At 28.5% G+C, this 16,280-nt stretch overlaps 1 protein-coding gene across 1 annotated transcript in view; it reads left to right on the forward strand.

Annotated features, from left to right (window-relative positions):
• The window catches only part of LOC142328266 (mitochondrial 2-oxoglutarate/malate carrier protein), a 32,397-nt gene extending 30,709 nt beyond the window's left edge, over positions 1-1,688 (forward strand). Inside the window, exon 6 of the transcript XR_012757262.1 lies at positions 1,115-1,688. The gene's annotated coding sequence lies outside the window, so the exon portion shown is untranslated. The remainder of the gene's footprint in view (positions 1-1,114) is intronic.
• The last annotated feature ends 14,592 nt before the right edge of the window (positions 1,689-16,280 follow it).

Below are 16,280 nucleotides of genomic sequence, written 5' to 3' on the forward strand. Positions count from 1 at the left end.
AACTTTCATTGTAATTAAACACTTTGTAAGGAGAAAATTATTTATTTAAGTAAATATCATTGCGTTGGTTATATAAATTAAAAATACTTACAATGGTTTAGTGTATTGTGATATTGTTTTTGAACATCAGTAGTACATAAAATTAAAAGCATTTGTGATAATAAAATTAATATTGAATATGAATTAGATTATCTGAAAAGCAGTTTTTTTACAATTGTTTTAATTGAAAGAAAACTTTTTTACCTTATTTTTAACTTTTTTACCTTATTTTTTTATGGAATCCTACCAAACAATTTTTGTTTTTGAAACTTGTTATTTTCTTTCTTGCATATTTCAACAAAATTAACACCTCTGTTATTAAACTGAAATATTATTATTTAGAAAAATATTTTTTTTATCAGTACTTATTATCTGACCAGAGTATTCAAGCCCTTGTTTGAAAAAATCCTGTTTAAAAGACCATAAAAGGAATACTATAAAATTGTTTCATCTTCCGGCATATAAACAGAGTGATTCCAAATTGCATTGCAATCTCTCTGGAGATGATTTTATAGCCAAAATTAAAAAAAGAATTTCTTATAAACGTATGTCAGACAGTTCATTAGCGAGTTTCAGCTCGTGAAACATTTAGCCCTGCTTTTTGCTCCTTCTGTGAAATTACATCATAGTAAAATTTTTGGAGTACAAATTAAGATATAAATTTTGAGCTTCCTTATGGTTTTTGGTCCAAAAAATTGAAGGAAAGTAGTCCCAGATCTCTATCTCAGTTAGGTTTTAAGAAAAATGGGGTAAAACACAAAAGTTTTTTGTTGCAATTACACTTTTTTAGGTTTGGTAATTTAACAAAGTTAAATTACCAATAAACAAATAAAAAGTTCTAGTTATCTTTGTTGACAATTAAATTCTGAGAAAATTAATGTAAATAACATCTGTTAAAATTAAACACAAATTTGAGATGTTCATCTTTAATTAGAAACAAAACACACAAATTAGATCAGAAAAGTTATATGATTTTAAACAGAACAATTTACATACCAATGCTAAAAATCTTAAAAATAAATAAATTTGAAAGACATCCTTCTAAAACATATTAAAAATTTTTATTTTTTCACAGGTTGGCAATAACAGCTGATCAACAATTAAGTTTAGTGTCTAGCATTTGAATATTCATTTGAGCGGTGTTTGTGCTGTTATTGTTCAGTCAGTCATTCATAATGGGTGATACCACAAATTTATTTTCATTTGGAAAGTTGACAGAGATGTTATTAATTTATGGTTATGTAATAAAAATGAATTGGCTGCTGTGCGTGAATACTGGAAAAATATCCAAATTAAAGAGTACCGGATCATAAAACACTTACAGCAAGTTTGAGAAACAGGTATGCTTAAACCGCAATGATTCAATGCTGGTCATGAATATTTTGTGAAAAATAATAGAAGCTGGAGCAACTATTAGTAATAATAATGATGCTATTAGATGTGCTCAGCTAGCATGGATTTGCCGAACTGAACTGCCGCATTGAACAGAATTGTGGTCACATTCAGCAATTTCTTTGAAGAAATGTTGCAGCTTTATCAAGTAACCATTTTGATATTTAATGATTTTTAGGAAAAAAAGCCAAAAAGTATGTGATTTTTTATTTTTTTATTCAGTTTTTCTGTTATTGATAAGTTTTCTAATTTTTCTTTTCTTTACACTATGATGTCCAAACATTGATGAAAATTGTTCTGTTTAAAATTGTATTACTTTTCTGATCCAGTTTGGGTTTTGTTTCTAAAGTTGAACTTCTTGAATTTGTTTTTAATTTTAAAAGACATTATATCAATTTCTCAGAATTAAATTCTCTACAAAGTTAATTAGAAATTTTTATTTGTTTATTGGTAAATTAACAAAGTTTATTTCCAAACCTAAAAAAGTGTATTTTCCGACAAAATATTTTCATATTTTACCCTGTTTTTTTAAAAACCTAACTGAGATAGAGGTCTGGGACTACTTTCATTCAATTCCTTAGCTTAAAAGCCTTAAGGAAGCATCAAATTTACCTCTTAATATGTACCCCAAGAACTTAAGTACGGTTTAATGCTCCCTCCACAGAGGGAGCAGAAAGCAAGGTTAAATGTTTCACGAGCTGAATTTCACTAATGAACCATTTTCTGACCTATGTTTATATGATCGTTTTTTCTTATTTTCAGTTATAGAATCCTCTCCCAAGAAATTGCTACACAATTTGGAATCATCTGTAGTTTTATATATACAAATTACAAACTATTCTTCTGAAACTTTTAATGTTGAAAAATAATTCTCAAAAAATAATTTATACTGCGCCTTTTTTTTTATTCGTTAGATTAAGTGGAAAACAGCAGTGTTGCACACAGGCAAAAGTTAGATTTTTAGTTCATTTAATTTCTGTTATTTTATTTTAATGAATACAAAATATTTTTTTTATATTAACAAATATTTTTTTTAACCATGATATACTATTTAAAATACTAGGGTGAATCTTGCAAAACTTACCTGCTCATCAACATTAAGACTCTTCAATGGGTTATTGTGGTAACTTCTTATTACATTAAATAATAGTCATCCTTCATAATGATCATCATTATGTATGTTTGGTTTCTCTAAATTTTTTATTATATGAAGATCATTTCATGTAGAAAAAAATTTGCCTCTTAATATTTAGGGATACCCATAGGAATGTTAAATCGGAGAGCATTTTAATTTTAGCTATATCATTTGGGGTAAATGTCATACAAGTATGCTCTGAACAGCAGCAAATTCAACAAACACTTTTTATTAATTTTCTTTATGTACTTCATGAAATAATTATCAGATAATCTTAAATTTTCACCTTAGTTATCAAAGATATTGTTTTACATGAACTGAATTACAGGCTCAGTTAAATGGATAATGCGTATTCTGGAAGTCTTTTTTGTTAATAATAAAATTGTAATTTCAAGTGTAGCCAAATTATTTAGCATTCTACATTATTTTTGGATTTCTACAACTGGTTGATGCTGGCTGTACATCTACAGTGTAGTTTATTGAAATGACATGAGCTTCGATATATATTCCTTAATTAGAAGGACCAAGAACATTTTCTGCATTATTGTCATCATCAATTTCTGTAATATAACTAGGCAAGTTATAAATTTCCATCTTTAACTATAGACAAAATTTTAATTTTCATCATCACATTTATACCTGAAGATAAAATGAAATAAATGTATCTTTCTGATGCATATACCATTCCCCATTTATGACAAAAAAATGATTTTAAAAATTTATCTATTTTTTTCATGAACATATCAGGGAAAATCACAGAGTATGAAGGTAATCTCCTTTTATGAGATAAAGTGTAATGCTTGAATAGTGTGCACTCCTGTCCAATTTTTGTAAATATTACATTAGTGCAAGTATGTTAAGCATGGATTAGTTAGTAGCAACTATTGCATTTTTTCAATGTTTGTGAAAATCACCAATTGATAAGTTTTGACCACTGAACCCTCAACACAAATTTCATCCCAAAGGTTAAGATTCTCTTTATTGTTATTTGTGATTGTAAATAGTAGAAATAACAATTAGTTTGTACAAATCCGTTTGTAATTTAATATCTTCAGCACTATTAGATCTCTTCATTTATTTTTCAACCATGGCTAGTCCTAATATGAGATACTAGAGTAATCCTAATATGAGATATCTTACATTAGTTTCATTACTTATTTATGGAATTTATATTAGTTTATAGTACATATATTAGTTTTTTATTACTTATTTAGTTTATTACTTGTTTATGGTCTAAACTATTTAAAATATAAAAACCTAATACATTTTTAACACATTTTAATGCAAGAATCTGGCAAGTTTTAAATTGTTGCCAGCCTCCGTGGCATGAGTGGTAGAATCTCGGCCTTTCATCTGGAGGTCCCGGGTTCGAATCCTGGTCAGGATCTCTAATTTTATCTGAGAGACTAATCTTACAAAATTTATCAGTACAATTTTTAGATTTTAATAAATTGTAATTAATATGAAAATGACATCTATGGCTCATGATTTTCTGCTTAATCTCAACTAGAAGACCAATATTCTCTCCAAGAAGATATATTCTTCTCTGTAAGGAAATTTACTCTAAAAAATATTTGTAATTCATTGTCATGCTTACTATTTTCTGTTTTATTGCACGGCATAAATTGCTCTGGTAAATTGTTACTTCAGTAATGGATTCTACTACTCTTTACAAAAATCTCTGTAGACATTTCACAACAGCCAAATACACCCCAGGCTGAACCTAAAATAAATAAAAACTATTTCTGTTAAATATAACTAATAACCTCAGAATCTAATGCAAATATAATTTCCTTCCTGTATATTAGATGCATTTGTTTCTTTTACATCAGTACGTGTTAGATACGTATTCCTGATGAGGTTGTTTGCCTTCAGGAAGTTCAAATTACTCATTACCCTCTTCTTTCAATGCGTTGTTAGTACAGCTTCTGGAAATAATAAAATTCAGAATGATTAAACCAATTTATAAGAAAGTATTTTATAATATTAATCATGATTAAATTATATTATGTTGTTTAATTTTTTTAGATTTACATAATAAAACGAGTGCCAAAAGTACAGTTAATTAAAACAGAATTTAGAAAGGAATAAAAAAATACAGTTAGAAGCTATTGATTGCAATACACTGCTAAAGTATATAAAAAAATTTGATTTCTCAGCCAAATTCTAGAGTTGGACCAACCTAAATTAATATCTCTGATCAGTGGTTTTTTTCTCCAGAAAATAAACAAACTGTTTCAGTGATCCCATAAAAATAATAATGTGATAATGTAATCAATCCCATAATAAAAATAACAGTGTAATTAAAAATTAACTGAGTTATTAAAAATTAACATTCAAAATACATGCTCGTATTATTTTGTCTTGCAAATTTCTATACATAAATAACCTTATATAATGCATATTATGAATTCGTGTTGATTAAAGCATATCATTTCCTAATAATATTATCAGTAAATATTGTATTACAAATTGATATTTTTAAAATCATAAAAAAAACAATTGTTATAACTACACAATAAAAAAATAATTATTAAATCATTAAAAAACTAATGCAGATTGCTTTATTAAAACTGCTGTTAGATCATTTCACATTGATTAACAAGAATACACTTTTTTCATACTATCAGTTATGAAAATTTCCTTCAGTGAATAAAGTAGATTAACTGTACCCTAAAATTTTTCAATTAACCCTTGATTATGAAGACTGTTTTTTATAATATAATTCATGAACTACAGAAAATTTTATCATTTTTCATCTTGATCATTTTTAATTAAAAAATTAATTAAAATCATGTTTAGTACACTTGTTTGGTTGTCATTCCTTAATTGTATTCTTTTATTGTTTACTACATTCTGCTCTAATTAATTTTAGTTTTGGCACTTGCTTTACAATGTTAAAAAAATCAATGAAACAAAACAATAACAAAGTTTTCAAAGTAAAAGAAAATAATTTAAAAAAACAAATGAGTAAATAAATGTACAAACAAATGTGAAAATTTATTACTTACAAATTAAGAGGATAGGAATGTTGACCTATAACTTAAAAGTATGCATATACAACTAAAGTATAAAACACACATAACATCATAATGAACCCAAGTTTTACCCAAATCCCAGTTACATTATGTGATGTTATTTGTATCAGTTCTATAATTTATTTAATAAATTGCTTCCAGAATCTTATATAACAAAAATATGTTTATATTGTAAAAATAATCGCTAAATGCTGCTTCAGATGCAGCGAACACCACATATATAGATTAGCAGTAAGAGCTGTAAGAAATTGGCAAGCCAACATTGTCTTGCCGACCTCCATGGCTGAGTAGGTAGCATCTCGACATTTCATGCAGAGGTTCTGTGTTCAAATCCTGGTCAGGCATAACATCTTTTCATACACTACCAATTTTCACTAGACTAATGATCATAGCTGTTAACGCCTATTCTTTCAAAAAAAAATTGTCTTCTAAAAAATTGAAAGTCATTTAAGTCCCAGTGGGCAACAGCAAAGATTTTGTTACCAGTTATTAAATGTAAGTTTAGTCCCAGTAGTTGAAAACGGGATAGATATCAATAAATAAATAGCAATGTTTTAAAAGAAAAACTGGGATCTCATCCCAGTTTTTCAACGGTATTCAACAAATTGTTGAATGTATGTAGAAAATAACTATATTATTTAAAATAACTTATTCCAAGACTTTATATAGTTTAATGTGTTTTTAGCCATTCAAATCTCATTAATATGATCTATGATTTAAGCCAATGTTTCAGCTGCATTTTCCCAATTTTTAGATCCAGAAACACATTTATTAAATTTATTTATATTTTTTAGTAACAGAAACTTGAAAACAATTTGAGATTCAGCGTTTATCATTGTTGGTCATATACTGCTTTAATTTTGGATGTTGCTAGGCCGAACTGATGTGTATATTTAGGAATTTAGAAAAATTTATTTACTATTTATATCATTCACTTCATTGTACACAAATTTCCATCTTTCATTTTTATTACTTTCTGAAATACTGCTATGCTTTTCTTGGAATAATTTCTTTCAGATATACTGTTAGAATAGGTATTTTTTTATTAATTATATCATTACAACTAAAACAAACTCTTAGTTACAATCTACCAATAATAAAATTTCTTTATAAGCTACTTTTGATATTTATTTTAAATGATTACTAATAAATAATATTCGTACAGTAACATTCTGTAAAAAATATGTTTAGTTTTGTTTTATAATGTAAAAAAAATATTTATGTCATAAGTAATGGTGTACATTAGGTGATGAATTTGGAATTTATTGATAATCAGGTTACATGAAAGCACATCCACATTTTTTTTATAATAGAAGATTTATATATATTTAGCCTTGCCGTAACTTTGTATCTGAAGTTAGTCACAGCACTTTTCATTATAGACTGTATAGTGCTCTTAAAAAGTAATCGTGCTGGTTTTTCTTAACAGAAACTGTGAGTTAATAGTGAGTGCTTTTAAAAACCATGTCATTATCCCAGATTCTATACGTCTGTATTATTTTGGCCATGAGAATTTACCTAGTGTTTTATTTATTCTGTGCATTAATTATTATTTTTGTGTTCTGATTTTATTGGACAAACTTGTAAAAATGTTTCATACATTTCTAACTTTCTTCATCTTATTTTTTTGCACATTTATGCTAATTAATAAATTAATTGTTGTACTCTTAACATACAAAGATGACTTTGCATAAATATTAATAAATAATAACATAAATATTTTTCTTACTGTATAATTTTAATTAATTGTATTATTTTTATTGTTAAAAATATTTAACAATAAATTAGAAAGAAATGAATTTTGATTAAAAGAACTTGTATTGATAATTTGTTCCTTACAAATTATTTATTTTTTTAAATTAGTCTGTTTGTTATTTCTAATTGAATTGCTCAACCAGGTGCCATGTTATGTTTTATTTATTTTTTATTTATCTACTTTAATGATAGTAGTATAAATTTTAACGTATACTCTCATTTAATGAATTAATTGAATGTGCCATATTTAACCCGCTAACCTAACTTATTGGTCAGATGACTACTTAATATAATAAATGACGAACAGCAAGTAATATGGTTGTTTTCTGATGTCCAAAACCTGTAAAGTAACTGTGCTTTGAAATAGTACTAATGAATAATATCTCTTATATCAAGAATTATTTTCATTAACAGTATTCTAGAATAAGTAAGACAGAGTGATCAGTATTAGACAGAACTCTAAGTTAATTAAGCTTCTAGCCTGTTACAAGGCAGTGTAATCTCAATATGAAAAGTGCAAGGAACTATGTGTATGAACTTTTTAATATAATCTTTTTACCTTTTTTAATATAATTTTTTTTTGTTATAATTATAGTACTCCAAAAAAAGTTCTAAAACAAAACAAAATAACTCAGGTTTCATCTAAATAACAAATGTAGTTAAGGACTAGTAGTTCATGTTGTTTAAGTTACTTGAAAGATACGTTTTTCCATTTTATATCAAATACTTTGAACTGTTGCTTACTATTTATATGAATGTGATACATAAATTTAATTGCACAAACTTACTCCGTAATATTAATTACCTTTTTTGTTTTTTTGTAGTACAACAGTTTGATTTTTATTGAATCAGATTTTTATAAGTCTCTGCACTATGATTTTTTTTTAATATTTACAACCATTAGCTGAAAATGTCATTAGAGTTAGTATTTGTATCATTTATATTATTGTTTAAATCTCATCATAATCTTTGTTATAACATACTTACACTGATTAAAAATTGTGACTAAACATTATTATTAGGTTTTAAAAGTTATTTTTTTTTTTTACTATTAGGAAGTGTAATAAATAAATTTTAAAAGATTTACTGCCATAAAGTATTGTTGATTCTTATAAGTTTAGCTATGTAAAGTATTACTTTTATTTTCAATGGTTTTAATTTATGAAATACAGATGGTGGCATTTCTTTTCCTGAAATAATTAGAATAACAAAACTGGAAAATGTATTCTTTATTGTATTACACTATTTAGCATTAATGTTTTTTTTATTTTATATAAAGAATTCAGTATAAAAATTAAAACTTCTAAAACAAAAAATACATGCTGTAACAATTGTTTTTTTTTTTGTTCTGGGTGGTACAACTACATGTCTAGTAACATAATGGTTCCATGCACTTAAAATAGTACTCTTAGCTCTAATGGAACTTCTAAGAGATTACTATCTTTTAGAGCAAAGATTGTGAAGTAAGGATAATTGATAATCTCGGATCCCTTGATAAATGAGAGCAGTTATGGAATTAGAAAAGTTTTTGTTGCAAATGTCATCAACTTCTGAAGCACTTTTCCTAGTTCCTATTACTTACAGTTAATTTTTAATGTTTATATTAAATTTTCAAAAATACCTAAATTTTCAAAAATACCTAAAAAACAAATTAACAAATACCTAATAAAACAAATTAACAAAGGAAATTTAAGTATCATTAATACTATGAAATAGAACACTTATTTTTAGAAAGAAATTTTTTCAGGTAAATAAAACATTTATAATAATAAGTTTATTAATTTTGTCTTTCCCAAAAATATTATTTTATTTCTATAATTGGAAATACAAGTTTATTGTACAGTCTCTGCAACACAACCTGGTGCTGCTTCCTCTCCTCACCCCATCTGCTGTTTCATGTAGTAAATTTCTTTAGTATAAGTCTTGGATCTAGACTTATACTTAGTCTAGATCCAACCATCTTTTTATTCAATCTTTTTAAGATAGATCTATTAACCATCTAGAAATGCTTCCTCAAACCCATTTTAAATATGTTAATAACGAGACTGTCTTGCTACATAGTTTATTATAAATAATATGTGAAATATACTCTATTATAAATTAGTATTTTGCTACTAATTTACTGCTAGTAAGTTTACATAAGAAAATTGAATTTTTAAGTACCATTAATTAATTTAAGGAATCATTACATATTTTAATTGTGTAATTATTAAAAGCACATTTGTTGTAAAGCTAGTTTGCTTCGTTAATTTTTGTTTAATATTTTTTTCTATAACAAGCATAGATATTTTAAAATACCAATTTACATAGATACTATAAAATAGTAATTTTGAAACCCTATGCTAGCATTATTATCAATGTGTTTACCAACACATTCCTGAAAAAGGCTTGTTTTTTGAGTGATTTAGAACTTGAATGATATCTACTAAGAGCTAAGCATATTGTAGCACATTAAATCTTTTTTTTTGTTTTAAACATAAAATTAATTAGCATGTATTTTTTCTTATATAAATAGCAGTTAGTTAATAAATTATATTATAATATTTTGTAGTGTAATGTGCTTTTCAGTTTTGATTTCATATATAAATCATGAATGAAAATGTGTGATATCTCATTCCCATTCTTTGATGCATTTATCTAATTACATGCGTATTATATCGTTTTATGGAGTTGTTTATATTTATTAACTCTTTAATGTGTGGAACTGAATGTTCATCATTTAATTGTTTGTAATGGTTTTATATCCTTAATTTATTTTAAACAAATTATGTAGAAAAATGTGTCTGGTATAAGTCTGACTGATATGTATATATACATATAAAACAGTATAATGAATTAAAATAACAGTTGAAACTTTGTAATTTATTTAGTCTGGAATTCAAGGTAATAAATTAGTAAAAACTGTGAACTGGTAAAAAAAGATTATATATAATTGCAACCAAATTAAAAACTGAACAGGTTTGTAAATATATTTGAAAAAACAAGTAACTTGTATTTAAAAACTAATAGCGAACTAGTTTGAATAATCGATTATTGTGGCTATTTTGTGCATATAAATTTTAGTTACAAAAATTAACTCGGTGTCTTTTTTAGGAAAATCTAAATTATTGCTGCAATTGTACTTTTGTAGGACAGGGCTAATTATATTTGCTACAATCTGCTAATTATTGTTTTTAGCTTGAAAATTTATCCTGACTAATCGAGTAAGGTATGCCTTTCTTTAATTCATCTATATTAGCATAAATTTCTCAACATTCTCTGAGTATAGTCCTTTGACTTTTCAAACTTCATCAAATGATTTTTATGACAAACTGTACAGTTTTCTCCAGTATTATTCATGAAATTTCTGATATACAATCTTTCTGTATAATTTTTTTACTTCAGTCAACTTAATATAACAAAAGATTTATGACTGAGGACTCGAATCCTGTAAAATATGTTAGATCACATAAAATAATATATTCTCAAAATAAACTGTAAATTTATTGTATTTCAATTGCATGTTTATTTTACTAAATATTCACCATTTAATGCAACCTGATTTTCTAAACTTTGTTTGTTTTTCACTGATTCTGTGAAAATAATTTCTAATTTACTGTTAACCATCTTGCAAACGCAACTTCAATTTCCAAAAACTAGTGTTCACCTTTTAATACCTCTTCCAATTCCAGAACAAATCTGATGGTGCCTAATTGAGCCTCTACACAGTGTGGGAAACAACCGTAATTTCAGGTTCATCAGTTTCTTCATTATTTCACTGTTGCAGTACACCCTAGCATCATATTTCAACCAAAAAATTGATCTAATGTGTTTCTTAAAGCTTGTACGCTTTTGCATATCACAAGGTTTATTCTTAAACTGTTCTTTCCTTTGGCAGATATTTTGTATAAGTTATTCTCTTTACATTCAAGAAATTACTTTATGTGCTGAGGAAAGAAATTACTTTATGTGTTCTGAATGTTTTACATATTGAGAATTAGGATGACTGTATTTTGACTGCTGCTTGCTTTTAAGGTTATAAATGTGACATAAACAGCTTTCAAATACCTGTGAATTTTGATGGGCACAAACTTCTAGCATTAAAAAATCTTATTACTGATCATTGCTTGATACTCAACTCTCACTCTGATGTTAAAACTCAGGGCAAATGACATTTGTGCAACAATTTTCATTTCCCAATGATCTGATTAGTTCACATTTTTTTAATAATTATTACATTTTTACTTCTCCTGTTTTATTAATATAAAAATCTGATGTGGACAACACATGACTTTCTTGTATGCCTATTAAATTACATTTACACATTTTTTTTTAAATTAAAATTACATAAAATTTTAATTTTTCATTAAAAACTTCTGATTTTTTTTTTGTTATTATTGAATTATTATTCATCGTAAACTTTTTTTTACTATGAAAGGTTAATAAATCAATATATTTAAATAAAAAAATAGTTAAAAAAAGGAGTGAAGTCTGATTCGAACTGATGTGCCTCACCCTAAGATCCAAATATCTCATTAATTAAAATTCTGTTTGGCAATAACTCTGGAACCAATGAAAATAAGTACCATTTATGATATATTGTTGAAAAGAGGACCTATTACTGCAGTTAAGAAAAAGTCCAAAATTCAATATTTTTTTGGATTTTGGGTTTTTTTGGAAACTTCTGGTTCAGTCAATTGCAATCAAAAAGGGAGGTGCACAACTAGATGTTAACGGCAGTTCTAAATCTAAAATTTCTATATCCTACAGTTGTCTTTGAATTATGCGAGGTACATATGTACATACATACATCGGTACATATAGACATCATGCCGAAACTAGTCAAAATGGATTCAGGGGAGGTCAAAATGGATATTTCCATTAAATTCTGAAAACCAAGATTTTTCATGATCACAATACTTCCTTTACTTCATACAAGAAAGTAATAATGTAACATCTTTAGTCAGAAGGCCAGACAAAGATTGAAAGCTTTTGTAATATTTTATTGTAGAAGATTATTGAGAATTAGATGGGGTGATATACAAAATAAGTCTCAGAAGAAGTTTACAAAATTTTTACAACAGAGTCTTGTAAAAGTTTTTAAAAAATTGAAGGGTCAGAAATCAATGCCCCAAAGTTAGTTTAGTTGTGAAAATAAATGTAATGACAAATAATCTTACTTTTTAGTCTCCAGCAGTACTCTACATTTAACATCAAATAATAGAAAATACTTTTGCATTTTCATTCATGTTTAAACATTTAAAAATAACTTAAGAAAAATAATATAAATAAAAATAAATAGGTGATTCATAACTTTTTTATTTAAATATTTTTTAATGGTGTATTAATTTATTTTTTTAGTAATGATGATCATATATTTCACCTGTTATAACTTGGATTGGATTACTTTATTTTTAATATAATTGAATTGTGTGCATTGGTGGTGGTAATTTTTGCATATTTATAACTTAAGCTTTCATTATTATTGGGTGATATAGCTGATAAAATTGTTGTATAAATTTATGTATTAATATAATTATTTTACATGTTATTTATGTATATAAAATCTCTTGTTAAATAAAAATGGTTTTATTTTTGTGAAATATATTTTATTTGGAAGATTGTTTTATTATGAAGTAGTCTTTCACCTCTTAACCCTTATCTTTTTTTTTCTCTTTAGCCTCCAGAACGACCATAAGGTATTACTTCAGAGGATGATATGTATGAATATAAATGAAATGTAGTTTTGTACAGTCTCACATCGACCATTCCTGAAATGTATGGTTAATTGCAACCCAATCACCAAAGAACACTGGTATCCAAAATGTAGTATTCATGTCTGTATAAAAGTAACTGCCTTTACTATGATTTGAACCTTAGAACTCTTGTCTTTGAAATCAGCTGATTTGTGATGACGTGTTCACCACTAGACCAAGACAGTGGGTAATCACTTCACTGACAGGGGAGACAGGAATTCCTTAGAATCTTATATCACAGGAGTTAGAGCTTTCTTGAAAGTCATTTATTTTTTTTTTTTAAATGTGCAGGTGCTTAAAATATGGATAACAATTTTTTTTTCAATAGATGTTTAAAAAGTTTCTCAGAGTTGTAATAAAAGCTTTTGAGAACTTAAGATTTGAAATTTGTGTATTTAGGACAAAGAAATAATTATTAAACAATTTTGTGGAAAAAATCTTTCAGATGTTCAAAATTTGTGAAATAGAATATTAAAATTAAAAACCTTACAACAGTCAAATTTTATTAAAGAATGTAAAACATTTATTGCAATAATATATTTTTTTTAAAGAAAATGAAAAAATCCGGAGTTAGAGTTAAATGCCAGGGATTTTGCAAATGTATATTTTTATTAAATCCCATAATCAAACGTTTGAAAGTAATCTGATATGAAGTTGTTCTTCAATTGTTTTCTTCATTGAGATGAACAGGATGCCAAACCCACCAAAATGCTGGTAATATGTGAAAGTAGCGAATAATGCTTCAAGTTTATTCACCGCAAGACCTGATTCTATAATGAAATAAAGCTAGACTAGTATACCACAAATATTTGAAGTGCTACTTTAAATGTTAAAATCACAATTTTTGCTGCTCATCCTCATAATTGGCATCTATATTATCTTTTCATTACACTATCTTCTGCTAAGTTAATAAAAAAAGTTTAATCACTTGCTCTATTGTTACTTCTTTGTTAAAACCAATCAAAATTAACACCTCAGATTTAATTTTAATTTCCCCTGTTGCATATTGATTCATAATAAATATATTATGTTTCTAAAGGAAGTACATCTTTAATTTTAAAGTATTAATTTTTTGAGCAATCTATCTTTTACTTAATTCCAACTCTCAGTTAAAGAACTGTAGCTGGATTATTATAAAAAAATGCTGAGTAATATGGTAATTAATGTAAGCGATTTGAGGAAAAGTCAAAACATGTACACTGCTCAGGGCCTTGTGGAAGTTCATATCTAAATAGAAAATTTTAAACGCAAAAAACTGAAGCATATTTATAAAAAGATAAGTTTAAAGTAAACCTACAGACTTGGTATTTATTAATGTTGTATTTACAAATTTAGCTTTCAAGTGTAAGTTCTAAGAAGCGGTAGCTAAAATATAATATATAGGATCCATTCAAACGTTTATCGAGAATTGAGATTCCGAAAAGAGGTTTGACAAGGACGCTAAGACAAATCAGCTGACCGAGGAAGACAGAATGAAGTACGGCAAGCGTTCCTATATCGCCGACCTCCGTGGCGCGAATGGTAGCGTCTCGGCCTTTCATCCGGAGTTCCCGGTTAGGCATGGCATTTTCACACACGCTACGAATCATTCATCTCATCATCTGAAGCATGCCTAACGGTGGACCCGGAGGTTAAACGAAGAAAAAAAAGCGTTCCTATATCGACGACGGATCGGTGAGCATGCGCTCTTTCGGCGAGGTCAGACCGGAGGGCAAACGACTGTTCAGCGAGTTACACCAAAAGATGGATACGTTCAGCCGCTTTCTCCGGGACTGATACCACCCGATGAAAGGGGGGAAGCGACGGCATACGGTTAAGAAATTCGTTCCTTACGTGACACGTCGCCGGGCTGAGCAAGTTGAAGAGAGTGAATGGAACTCAAGAGTCGTACGAAACTGAACCCACGATCGAGCAACGGCTGAATACGCCTAAAAGGAAGTTCGAAAGCGGGCATGACAATCAGAATGAGCCTTCGGAAGGGTTGGTGCAAGATTACATGTTCGACGCCATCAGGAACGTGGAAAACAACGTGTACGGGATTCGCTTCAACGGGAACATTCTGATGATCGGTGATGCTATCGTAGACTTCGATCGGGGCAGCGATATCGTCATAAGAAAAGGCATATCCTGCTAATCGAGGACTGTTCAAATTGTTTTTCATAAAAAAAACCTAAGTTTTACTCGGAAGAATATAAAAAAATTCTGATCGTGATCAATGCGCACAGAAGAAACTACTTCACTCATGATGACCGAAAAGTCGAATACGTTTATTTTGATGACCCTAACGAAATCTGAGAGATATTAAAATTGTTGAACGCATTGCAAAAGCAATACTACTCACGATAATGAGATCGATTTGACAATCGAAGAGTTTAAGGAAGGAAGATTACTAAAAGGAGAAAACGGACTGTAGGTCTTACTGCAAATTATAATAGAAAAGTTTTAGAAGAACTTAGAAACACAGAAAAAACTCTACGACAGCGAGTATTGGCGCGTCCTGCAAGGGAATGACGTTGGATGGTGCCGGGTTGGACAGGTCTGCGGCTGAGTACCTTGGGGGTCCTTTAGAGCATGAGGGGGTCGCTTTGGTGCAATGAGACCGTGGACAGTCCGCTCCCGGTGCCTGAGGGCGTTGCTCACGTCTGTAGTGACTATGGCTGACAGCCGTGTGGGTAAATAATAAGTTGGTAAGTAGTTGAATTGTGTGTGTTAGATGGTGGGTGTGTGTTTGTGTACGCTGGATGAGATTGTGGAAATTTGACTGTTGAGTGTGCTTTGGTGGATAACTTATGTCTTGTGGGCATGTCTTCATGATTGTTGTGCGCTTGTCTTGTGTTGGCTTGATTCTATAAATGTGTGTGGTACGTCTTAGAACCTGTTAGGTGTGCTGTGTTTCTGGATGTTTTCCTCCTTTAGGTATTTGTGGTGTACAGCGTGTGCATGTAGTGGTTTGGTATGGATGATGTTTTCTTGTGGAGACCGAATGTGTGTTGGCGCTTACCCCCGTTCTGAAGTAATGCTTTATTAGCGGTTTCCCAGGAGGTGGGGTCGCCAGGCGTGGAGGTTTAGTCGGTAGTGCGCAGGAATCATACGCATTTTCTGTAACAGCTTGCGGAACCTGTTAGCGAATCCGTCACTACTTTGACGCCCGTAAAAGGATTCTTCCACCTCTAAAAAGTCTTCCAT

This window comes from Lycorma delicatula, chromosome 1 (genome assembly GCF_047948215.1).
Source record: "Lycorma delicatula isolate Av1 chromosome 1, ASM4794821v1, whole genome shotgun sequence".
Taxonomy (NCBI): Eukaryota; Metazoa; Arthropoda; class Insecta; order Hemiptera; family Fulgoridae; genus Lycorma; species Lycorma delicatula.